Below are 11,349 nucleotides of genomic sequence, written 5' to 3' on the forward strand. Positions count from 1 at the left end.
AAGCGCTCATCAGCTAACGAATGCCAACGGCCTCAGACTCATCGATTTCACTGCCTCTAAGAACATGGCCATACGTAGTACCTACTTCCAGCATAGCCTCCCATATCGGTACACCTGGAGATCACCGCAGCAGACCAAATCAACCACGTTTTGATCGACGAAAGGCACTTCTCGGACATTATCGACGTCAGGACCTATCGCGGCGCAAATATCGATTCGGACCACTACCTTCTAATTGTCAAGGTGCGCCAAAAACTTTCCGTTGCCAACAGCATTCGGTACCGACGCCCGCCACGGTACAATCTGGAGCGACTGAAGCTGTCCGAAGTCGCAACTGAGTACGTACAATGCCTCGACGCAGCGTTGCCGGATGAGGGAGAGCTCACCGAAGCCCCTCTTGAGGACTGCTGAGGCAACGTGAAAGCAGTCATTAACAGCGCTGCTGAAAGCGCCGTTGGGTTCGTGGAGCGGAATCGACGGAACGATTCGTTCGACGAAGAGTGTCAGACGGTTTTTGACGAGAAGAACGCAGCGCGGGCGGCAATGCTGCAGCAAGGAACCCGTTATAATGTGGAGTGATATAAACGGAAGTGAAGACAGCAAACCCATCTTTTCCGGGATAAGAAGCGCCGCCTGGAAGAGCTGGAGTGCGAAGAAATGGAGCAGCTGTATCGTTCTCAAGAAACACGCAAGTTCTACAAGAAACTCAACGCATCCCGCCAAGGCTTTGTGCCGCGAGCCGAAATGTGTCGGGATAAGGAAGGGGGTATCTTAACGGACGAACGAGAGGTGATTAAAAGGTGGAAGCAGCACTACGATGAACATCTGAACGGCGTTGGGGCGGAGGACCAAGACGGCAGGAGGAATGGCTTCGTCGGTACAGCGGATGAGGGGGACATGCCAGCTCCCACGATAGGTGAAGTTAAGGATGCTATCCGACAGCTTAAGAACAACAATGCAGCTGAGAAAGATGGTATTGGAGCGGAACTTATCATAATGAGCTCGGATAAGTGTGTCACTTGTCTGCACCAACTGATAGTCAGGATCTGGGATACAGAACAGCTACCGGAGGAGTGGAAAGAGGGAGTAATATGCCCAGTATATAAAAAAGGTGACAAACTAGAATGTGAGAACTATCGAGCGATCACTATTCTTAACGCGACCTACAAAGTGCTTTCCCAGATCATCTTTCGCCGTTTATCGCCGCTAACAAGCAGATTTGTGGGAAGTTATCAAGCCGGTTTTGTGGACGGGCGATCGACAACGGACCAAATATTTACGTTGCGGCAGATCCTCCAAAAGTGTCGTGAATATCAAGTCCCTACGCACCACCTATTCATCGATTTCAAGGCCGCTTATGATACTATTGACCGTGAAGAGCTATGGAAGATTTTGGACGAGAACAGTTTTCCCCGGGAAGCTGACCAGACTGATTAGGGCTACGATGGATGCTGTACAGTGCTGCGTGAAGATATCGGGTGCGTTATCGGACTCGTTTGAAACTCGCAAAGGACTTCGACAAGGCGACGGTCTTTCCTGCCTCCTGTTCAACATTGCGCTAGAAGGTGTTATGAAACGTACGGGCTTTGCGGGGCACGATCTTCAATAAGTCCAGCCAGTTCATCTGCCTCGCTGACGACGTGGACATTGTCGGAAGAACGTTTCAGGCCGTAGCGGAGCAGTACACCAGGCTGAAACGTGATGCAGAGAAGGTTAGATTAAAGGTGAATACGTCGAAGATAAAGTATCTGTTAGCTGAAGGAACCGACCGGGATAGGGCTCGCATAGGCAGAAGCGTGACAATCGACGGGGATGAGTTCGAGGAGGTGGATGAATTTGTGTACCTCGAATCATTGGTGACGTCGGATAACAACTGCAGCAGAGAAATTCGTCGGCCTATTATTGCCGGAAGTCGTACTTTTTTTTTTCCTCTGTTCGGGACATAACACCACTGCGACCAGTAATTTGATCTATTGTAGTATATCCCGTGTCCTTAGTTTAGTGCATGTCGTATTACTCCATCACTATTGAGAAATGATGAAGTATTCGGTTTTGATACAGTTGTCATTCTTGCCTTCATCGCACGGAATCGATTCTAACTGAAAGGTTCCGCTATTTATACCCTTCGGAGTGTTGAAACACCCTCCAAAGGCGCGCCCCTTTGTCAGTCAAAATTGGATTCCTTATCAACAAAAACAAGCTATGAAACCGATAATGACCATGCATCAGAACCCTAGTCTTAACCACTTCAAACTAGGGAACAACGAATAGAAGATTAGGAATCACATACATAGGTGAAGACTAACTAACTCATTTTTTCCTTGTTTCAAGATCATCCTCGGTCCAGGCCACCCGAGGACTTATCACTATCAACAAGGCATAAAAAGTAACAAGGACTAAGATGTGTTCCTTTGATTACTGAAAAAAACCTGTTCCCCTAGTTTGAAGAAGTCAGGACTAGGAATCGGTAGTAGATCTTACATCCCGTAACGTACCACGAAAAGGTGATTTACCCACGTTACGGGGCAAAAGTCGTACTTACTACGGACTCCACAAGACCCTGAGGTCGGGTAAACTTCACCTCCGTACCAAATGTACCATGTACAATACGCTTATAAGACCGGTAGTTCTCTACGGGCACGAGACGTGGACGATGCTCGAGGAGGACCTGCAAGCACTGGGTGTTTTCGAACGACGAGTGCTTAGGACCATCTTTGGCGGGATATGTGAGAACGATGAATGAAGGCGAAGGATGAACCACGAACTGGCGCAACTCTATGGCGAACCCTGTATCCAGAAAGTTGCAAAAGCTGGACGGGTACGATGGGCGGGATACGTTTTAAAAATGCCGGACAACAAAAAATACAAAAATGGTGTTTGCTTCGAATCCGGCCGGTACAAGACGAAGAGGAGCACGGCGAGCAAGATGGTTAGACCAAGTGGAGCAGGATCTTGGAAGTGTGGGACGTTCAAGAAATTGGAGACAAGCATCCACGGACCGAGTGAATTGGCGTAACATTGTGATGCAGGTGCAATCCTGAGGGATGTCGGACCAGGATAAGTAAGTAAGTACTTCCCTTTCCTTACTTATTTATTGGTCAACCCGATAAATTCTTAGACTGGACTGGAAATAGAACCCAGCCGCCTCCATCATGGTCTTGTTTTATACCTGCGCCTTAACCGTCTGGACTAAGGGAAAACAGGTCATCTATCTAGATTTTCTGGAAATTCGTTTGTTGCGATGCGAAAGGTATCGGATTCGCAGAGCTCCTACTAACGAAAATTTAATGGATTGGAGTAGTTCTTTTATCATTCCAGTCGTTTCGCATGACAGCACCGGTGGTTGAGTGGTAAGCCATGACAGCTTTCTCACTCCACTGTTTCTGGGTTCAATCTCAGCCAAAGTCCGTGAGATTTTTCATATGCGAAAAATCGCTGGTACCGTCTTCCTTCGGAAGCTAAAGCTGTTGATCCTGACCCATGTTCTGATGGGTTCGATAGATTTCAGGAATGGAAGTTGCCCCTCTAGCACTCAATTGTCGTTGGTGATTAATCGACGTTCAATAAAGAAAAAAATAAAAACTCTAACAAAATTATTTTTACTCCAGCTATTCAATACGGGTTCAATCTAGGTTCGAAGCGTTTCGTGTGCGTATCCAATAGTGCCATTTTATATGCATGTGAGGCTTATTGTGTGTAAAAACGGCCTCATAATACTCGTAAACGATCAGTACTTCCAGAAATGGGTCCCTGGATCTAGAATAAAATTATCTCCATCCATTTCCTGGACATTTATCAAATTTTGGCATAGATGCAGATACGTTTCTTCCACTGAATTGTATATACGTACAATCATACATCTAACTAATTTATGATGGTCAACAATTTTAAGTTAACATCACGGGCGCCAAAACGTTGCAATTTTTCCCACTATCCTGACGGTTTTCGGAAAATTGTATCGCCGTCGTCATCGTCGCCGTCGTCATCCTGCATCTCGCGTGTAGGCAGAAGGGAAATTTTCACTCTCAACAACAGCAGCAAGCGATAAGCTCGCTCGACCAGTGTTGAACACCCGTTCAAGCATATGTAAAGCATGCCTTGCCTTGGCTCGTGCGCTTGTATCGCAGACGACGAGAGAGGCTGCTTTGCTCATATGGCCGTGAAATATGTGCAGCCGTGCCGTGGTGGGTCTGCTGCTATACAGGGGAAGTGGGGGTCAATCTAAGATTCATCAAAATATAAATCATTGTTATACAATCAATGCATCTTCAACCTCTTCAATCGTTCCGATTTAGAGATTGATGATGATTTAACCGATTTAAAATTGTCCATTTTACCCCCAGTTCCCTACTTACCACTATCAACTGCACCAGTTAGACGGAGATATATGTGGATTGCAGTGGATCAGTCCATTAATTTAATTATGATTAACTCTTTTTCTCGCTTGATGCTGTGGGTAAGGTGCATGGGATAGTGGAGTTGTTCAAAGTGTGAAATTTCTGTACAGTTTAGAGAAAAAAAAACAACTTTGAGCCAGGCTTCCCCTAAAGAACAAATGTTTACACCGTTGTGCCGTCCGGTTTTTGTTTGAATTCCGTTCGGCTATTTAACGGCGGCGGAGATCTTCCCTAGAGTGGGTCAATCAGCCTACAGAAAGTGAATGCATCTGCACTTTCCCTTGCCGTTGAGATAGAGTTAGAGAGAGAGGGGGGAGCCTGGACTTGATTTGCGATTTTTCACTTAAATTGCTAGAATATGATTACCCAAGCCCATTTATTTCGAAGAAACAGTTTTGAACACTCGGAACAATTTGGTATATGAAATGGGTGTTTACTAGTCCGATCGGAAAAACACGATACTAAGTAGCAGTGAAGTCTATGTATCGGCTTTCACCTGTTGCTTGGGTCCGGTTTGGTTAAACAAAAACAGTGGAAATACTAAACTCGAACAACTTATAATTACCAGCAGCTGTTTTGCAGTCAATGATTTTCTGATTGATTTAGCAGTTCCAGACGTTCGTTAAACTGATTACACGGAGCTTCCGAAAACGGAGGAATTCGCAGTTGGTTATGTTCAATAAAAGGTAAGATTGTGATAAGGCATCAATTCATGTCTACAAATTCCCCAGTTCTACACGCCATGCATCCTTGAATGCCTTCACGCTTCACGACAAATAACCGCAAGGATCAAACCGAGATAAAAGGGAACCAGGTCCTACAACAAAGCTGAAGACATTCTTATTCACCTTTCGTCGTCATCCCTTCGGGGTGCCAACCTTAGATTTTCCATTCCCTTTCCTCATCCCCACCTCCTCATCTTTGATGCCATCAAAATGCAAACTGCGGCTAAAGTGAAAGAGAGTGAGTGCGAAGATAAGGCAGACCATTCCTCCACCGGCAGGCAGGCAGCAGCAACAACTCGAGAGCGGGAAAAAATCTGACATGAATAATGAATTAATTTCAAACAATCGGTTCGCAATATTTCATTTGTATTTACTTCTCTCACCGAATCCGCTTGTGAAGAGGTTTGCATGCAAAAAAAAAGAAATGCTAAGCGAAATTTAAATGCTGCAGCTTGTCCTCGAAATGTAAATATTTTTCATTTTCGGGTGGGCTGCTCCCCCGGGAAGGCAGAAGAGCAGGACTCCCCAAAACAAACTCCAAATTTGTCATATATTATGCTCGAAAATAAAAAAAAAATATCAAAATAAAATCACCACCGGCATCGTTAATCTTAGACACTCATTAAAAACGAGTGTGCCACGGCTTGAATATATGAATACATGAATGGATTCTCGAGCATATCAGGATGTTGGGAAAATATGAAAGGAGATGTTCTCCTGCAAAAGGAGTGTGTAGGAGCATGGGTACCCCTTATAGTCCGGAACCACGGGCGTCGTCGTCGTCGTTGTCGCACAATGCGACTTCTCGTTACTGCCTTGCGAGAATCTTATATATTTCCAATAGCCATCATGCATATCTTGAGAAACGGTTCGAGACTGTTTCTTTCCCCATACGATGGCTGTCTGGGAGACGAAGGTTCGAAAAAAAAAATCAATTCTATAATATGTGACAAAGCATAGCGCAGGATACGTTCGGCGGATGGAAGCGTATATGCATACATGACTGTGTTTTGTGAATGCGGATAATGCATCATTCCCTCCGGGTAGACTACCATTAGAGAAGATTAAGAAGTGTGGAAAAGTAATGAAAGAAAGGTAGTATGAGTATCAATATTTATTATTAGCGGTACCGTCTGGTGAACTGGTATCAAGAAGCAGGGATTTGGAATTCGTTTTCGGCTTCGATTTATGCCTATTTATGATTTATTTCTTCACCATTGGTTTGGATTTTAATACGTCTCTACACCCTACACGGTGATTGGAACTGAATCCGATCAGCGGTTGAGGCCAGCCTTGGTAGCTAGCTGCTTGCGGGGAGCCTTTCGTTGTGCACTGGAGAACACCGCCACTCAGCACGTGGTGATTGAGTAAACACCGTTTGGTGCGGCCGAATGGAATTCATCTTTGAAATCTGTGTTTGGGAAATCGCTCTTCGCAGGCAATCGGTGATCGTTTTAATTATCAAAGCAACAGTTGCACATTCGTGCAATTTTCAACAATGATATTTTGAAAAATGATAAAGTCTCAAACTCAACAGGTGCGTAGAAATATATTTTATCGATTGGTGATAAAATTATTTAAATTGGTCCGAGGGCAGCTGAGTTATTAATGTTTAAAATATTTCATAACTTTTTTAAATGTTGCATTTTCGGTTTTCACAAAATGTACCCCCATATAGAAATCACAGACGTAGTCATACGTCAAAATACCTTATCTTTCCAGAAATTTTGCTATCACTTCCGTAAGAACTGAATAATTTCGGAAAGAGCTGAATCACTTCACAAAACTTCGGAATGTACTGTATCAATTGTCTCAAGTTTGCAATCACTTCCTCAAGAACTGAAAAGTCTGGAATCCCTTCAAAAAATATTTTAACTCAAACTTCAGAAAAATCGGAATCACTTTTGGTAGAAGATAGTTTATTAAGTGATTCCAAAGTTTCCGTTAATTTCCACAGTATTGAAATATGTTCCATATATTCCCAGATGTTTCATCTTGTTTCAAAACATCACTGCTATTGGTTCACCCTAAACGCTTGTCTGTGCTCCCTATGACTGCAAATGATATCGGTGATGCTGATAATTTGTCAAGGCAATGAAGTGATCAGACTCATGAATGCTCTATCAAACCAGTTTTAATTCATCGTTCAGCTTAAAAGCGAAGAAACAGAATATTGAATCAGGAGGGTCGGTAGATCGTCCCTGGTCAAACCAAAAACAGTACGAAGCTCGTCGTCCGTTGATACTGACGTGCGTGGTTACTGAATATGGCTTCGCTTATGTTATTTAGTCTAGCAGTCGCCTCGCGGTTGTCAGTATCAGTCAAAGACCAAACAGGCAAGTATTTCACTCATTCGACCCCGGTGGATTATTATCAGAGACAGTCACTATATGGTTAGTGTTGCAGTATCGAACTATGCATCAGATGAAACTGACGATTTTGTTTTTACAGATTGCCCTTTGAGATTTTACCCAAACCCAGAAAGATTTATTAAACTTGACGTACTCGGTAGACAAAAAGCAAGGGTAGGCAAGTTTCAGCACATGGTAAGGAAGCACTTCAGACATGGCTTTGCGTTCCTATTAGGGTTTGTTCCAATTGTGGCCATGACTGGTACATCCACTGTTTTCGCAAAAGTGTCAACTCTTTGCAGGCATCCATCGGTTGGACTACCAACGGAAAAACTGAATATCTGTGTGGAGGAACGCTCATTTCTTCAAAGTTTGTTCTTACGGCTGCTCATTGTGCAGTGAATGGCAACGGGTAAACATCTACGCATTATCTTAATAGCTATGCTTTTGAAAATCCAATGTGACATTAAAACTGCTTTACAGCCAAGCACCCGATACTGTTCGACTAGGTGATACCAATTTGGTTGACGTCAAGATGACCAGACTGCTCAGCAGATCAATATTCGTGTCTTTAAGAAACAACCGCGATACCTACCAGGTCGGAAATACCACGACATTGCTGTAATCGAACTGGAATCCGAGGCCCGTTTCGATAATGCTACTTGTTCTGCTTGTTTGTGGTTGGAGGAAGCAGTTCCTCCAGAAGAAATGGAAGCCATTGGATTCGGTTTCACAGGATTCAGCGAAAGTCTTATTCCTACCTTACGGAAGGTAAAACTGTCAGCGATAGATAAGACAAGCTGCGTGGAGCGGCTTCCCATCAGCAGACGATCACTTCCCAATGGTTCGGCGCCGGAAATGACCATATGGACACGTGTGAAGTATTATCGATAGTATAATCTATTCAGCGTATAGTACACGGTATGCCAGAGATGAAAACTTCCGGAAAGACAACTATCAACAGTATACCATAAATCCTCGACTAATCGACAATTGGGTTTGCACTAGCTTGGAGCACAAGCAGGATAATATAACTTGTAGAAAAAGTCCAATCAATTTAATCCCAACGGTGTGTAATGTAAGCGAATTATAAACATGATCTGATTTTTGTATTACTACGATGAACACGACGATCGTTTTCAGATTGACCATGGTGGACCTGTATACACAAAGGGGATCGGCGATCCCATACCATATTTGCATGGCTTGGTTTCCGATTTGAGCGTCGTTTTGGAGCATAAAAATGAACGATTGCTATTGCAATAAAAGAGAAATTCCATAGAGTTGTGGAACGACCCGATATGATGCAGGTGAATCATTCGACTATTTCCACATACACTGTTGAATAAAAATCATAGTTAGAAAAGCGATGATTGTATTATGATTTCATTTTAATCTTGGTGCTCCAGCTTCTACAGTAACTTACCAGCCTTAATTGTGATATTCAGTATTTTAAACAGGTTTTCTATACCTGCATGTCAGTATAAAAATTGTCATCTTAAAACTAAAAACTAAAACTTAATCTTATCTAAATGTAAAGGAAATTAATCGTTGTAAATTAGGATTGCAACGATTTTTGCCTGAAATTATTAATTATTTTGTTGTACATTTGATCTAAAGTCTCAACATTGGAAATTCTATGTACCTCGGTAGTACTGTACCAAGGAGGCAACTTTAAAATCATGGATTCTACACCAGCTCTCAACATAGTGTTTTTTTAGCACTTCCACAGCTGTTAATTGAGAGTTTTCTAAGCCAGTATGCTCTTAGAAATGATTACCGACTTCGGTAATTTTTACCGAACTGTCAACAGCTGAACTGTTCGGTAAAAATCAGACATTTTAATTAATAAGTTTTAAGGCTTCAATACAAGGAAAGCTTCACCACAATGGTAAGGCTCGATTAATTCAACAAGGCTGACAGTGCACTATGGGCAAAAATGGGTCCAAAATTACCCAAAATTCAATATCTCAACAGCACGCTGAATTTCGGCCATGAAAAACGACATTTCCGAAGGGAAATCGTCCGGGGAATCGATTGCACGTAAATTAATCCCAATTAACCTTAAAATTTCGAAAAAAAATCTTATTATTGCAGGCAACCTTTGGGGTCATTCAAACAATCGCATCGTTCAACATTTTTATGAATTAAAATAAATTTAGCGAGGGTTCACTTTTACCCCTTACTCCCCTATAAAGTGTACCCCGTATTCCCCTAATATCTCATGAACTGTTGTTTAAAGACATAGTATTCTAAAACCATGCATAAAGTGCTTATGTTTTACGAAAAAATAGAGCTGTGAAAAAACATTTCCTCCGAAAAGTTGCGGAAAGTGGGGTAAAATGGTCCAAAACCCATACCTACAAGGCTTTCCGGTCTATGTGACCACGTGCAATCGATTTCCCGGACGATTTCCCTTCGGAGAAGTTGTTTTTAATGGCCGAAATTCAGTGTGCTGTTGAGATATTGTGTTTTAAAATAAAAATTTAATAGCTTTTAAAGTGAGGGTCAAAGTTTTACCAAAAGTTCAGATGTTTAAAGTTAGGTAAACAAATACCGAAGTCGGTAATAATTTCTAAGTGTTTACATTTTTGCATTAGTATAATTGTGTAGTAACTACAATCGTACTTCTAGGGCCAGGGAAGTCGAGACATTTTGCTTTATAGCTGCGCCTTTACCGACTGAGCTAAAGGTCCGTTTAGACTATCTGATTTCTTGGTCTGATTTTAACCGCTGCCGTAATGAAAAATCTGCTCGATTTTACTTTTGACACACTTTGTCGAACTTTCCAGAAATTCTGTGAGTTTTGCTGAAGTTTTGCAATTTTTTCTAAAACTGTTCGAACTTCCTGAAGTTCTAAATACTTCTCTTAAGGTCTACGGACTTTTATGAAGTTCTTCAGATCCAACTATTTCCAACTTCCATGGAGTTCTGCAAAATCTTGGACTCTCGTACTTGGCTGAGATTTGTTTTTGGAATTGAAGTACTCTTCTGAAACACTGAAGATCTGCAAAAGTTTTCGCAGTTCTTCAGATTTCTCTAAATATCTGCTCTTCTGATGTTTTGAAAAAACCTTTAAAGTTCTGTCTGAAGCTCCGTAGTTTTATTCTCAAGATCTAAAAATTACCTTGAGGCTGAATCAATTTCTCAGTAAATCTGCAAACTTGTCTGAATTTTTGTAAATTCCTCTGTAGGCTCTCAGCCTACCCTGTCCCTGTAGATATTCTAAATTACCTTAAGTTCTCAGAATTTATCTGAAAATAGTTGAATTTCCTTGAAGTTTTAAATGTTTGTCTCAAGATCTACAAATTTCCACGAAATCGTTTAATATTTTTTTTAAACCGCCAAACTTCCCTGAAGTTCTGCAAATTTCACTGAAGATCCATTAAAATTTCTGACATTCTAATAATGCATCAGAAAATCTGCACTATTTATTGAAGGTCTAAAAATTAATCTGAAGATTAATCTTGGATTTTTCCAAAGTTCTGTAGCTTTGTTCTGAAAATCTACGAACTTTTCTGATGTTCAATAACTCTTCAGAGATCTCCAAACTTCTGTGAAATTCTTTACATTTCACTGTAGATTATTGGACTTTTCTGAAGGTCTGCGAAGTTCCCTGAATATTTACCTATATAGTTTTACAAATTGATCTGAAAATATTTTAGCTTGCTTGAAGTTTTGAAAATTTTTTTGAACATTTTTCTGAAGATCAACAGTCTCTATTGTGATTTTTTTTGGATTTTTGCAAATTTCTTTTAATTTCTGTAAAATTTCTTGAAGTTTTGTAGTTCTGTTCTCAAGATTTACGTACTACCCTGAAGATCAACAAATTTCTCAGTAGATCTTCAAATCTCTCAGTTGCTCTAAAAAATCTTA

General features: G+C 41.6%; 1 pseudogene; it reads left to right on the plus strand.

Moving 5' to 3' along the window:
* Positions 1-744: 744 nt before the first annotated feature.
* LOC135710686 (serine protease snake-like) lies at positions 745-8,372 on the plus strand (annotated as a pseudogene).
* The last annotated feature ends 2,977 nt before the right edge of the window (positions 8,373-11,349 follow it).

The sequence above is a fragment of the Ochlerotatus camptorhynchus genome, unplaced genomic scaffold (genome assembly GCF_037179485.1).
Source record: "Ochlerotatus camptorhynchus isolate MF236.1 unplaced genomic scaffold, CSIRO-AGI_Acam_v1.1 ptg000401l, whole genome shotgun sequence".
NCBI classification, from domain to species: domain Eukaryota; kingdom Metazoa; phylum Arthropoda; class Insecta; order Diptera; family Culicidae; genus Ochlerotatus; species Ochlerotatus camptorhynchus.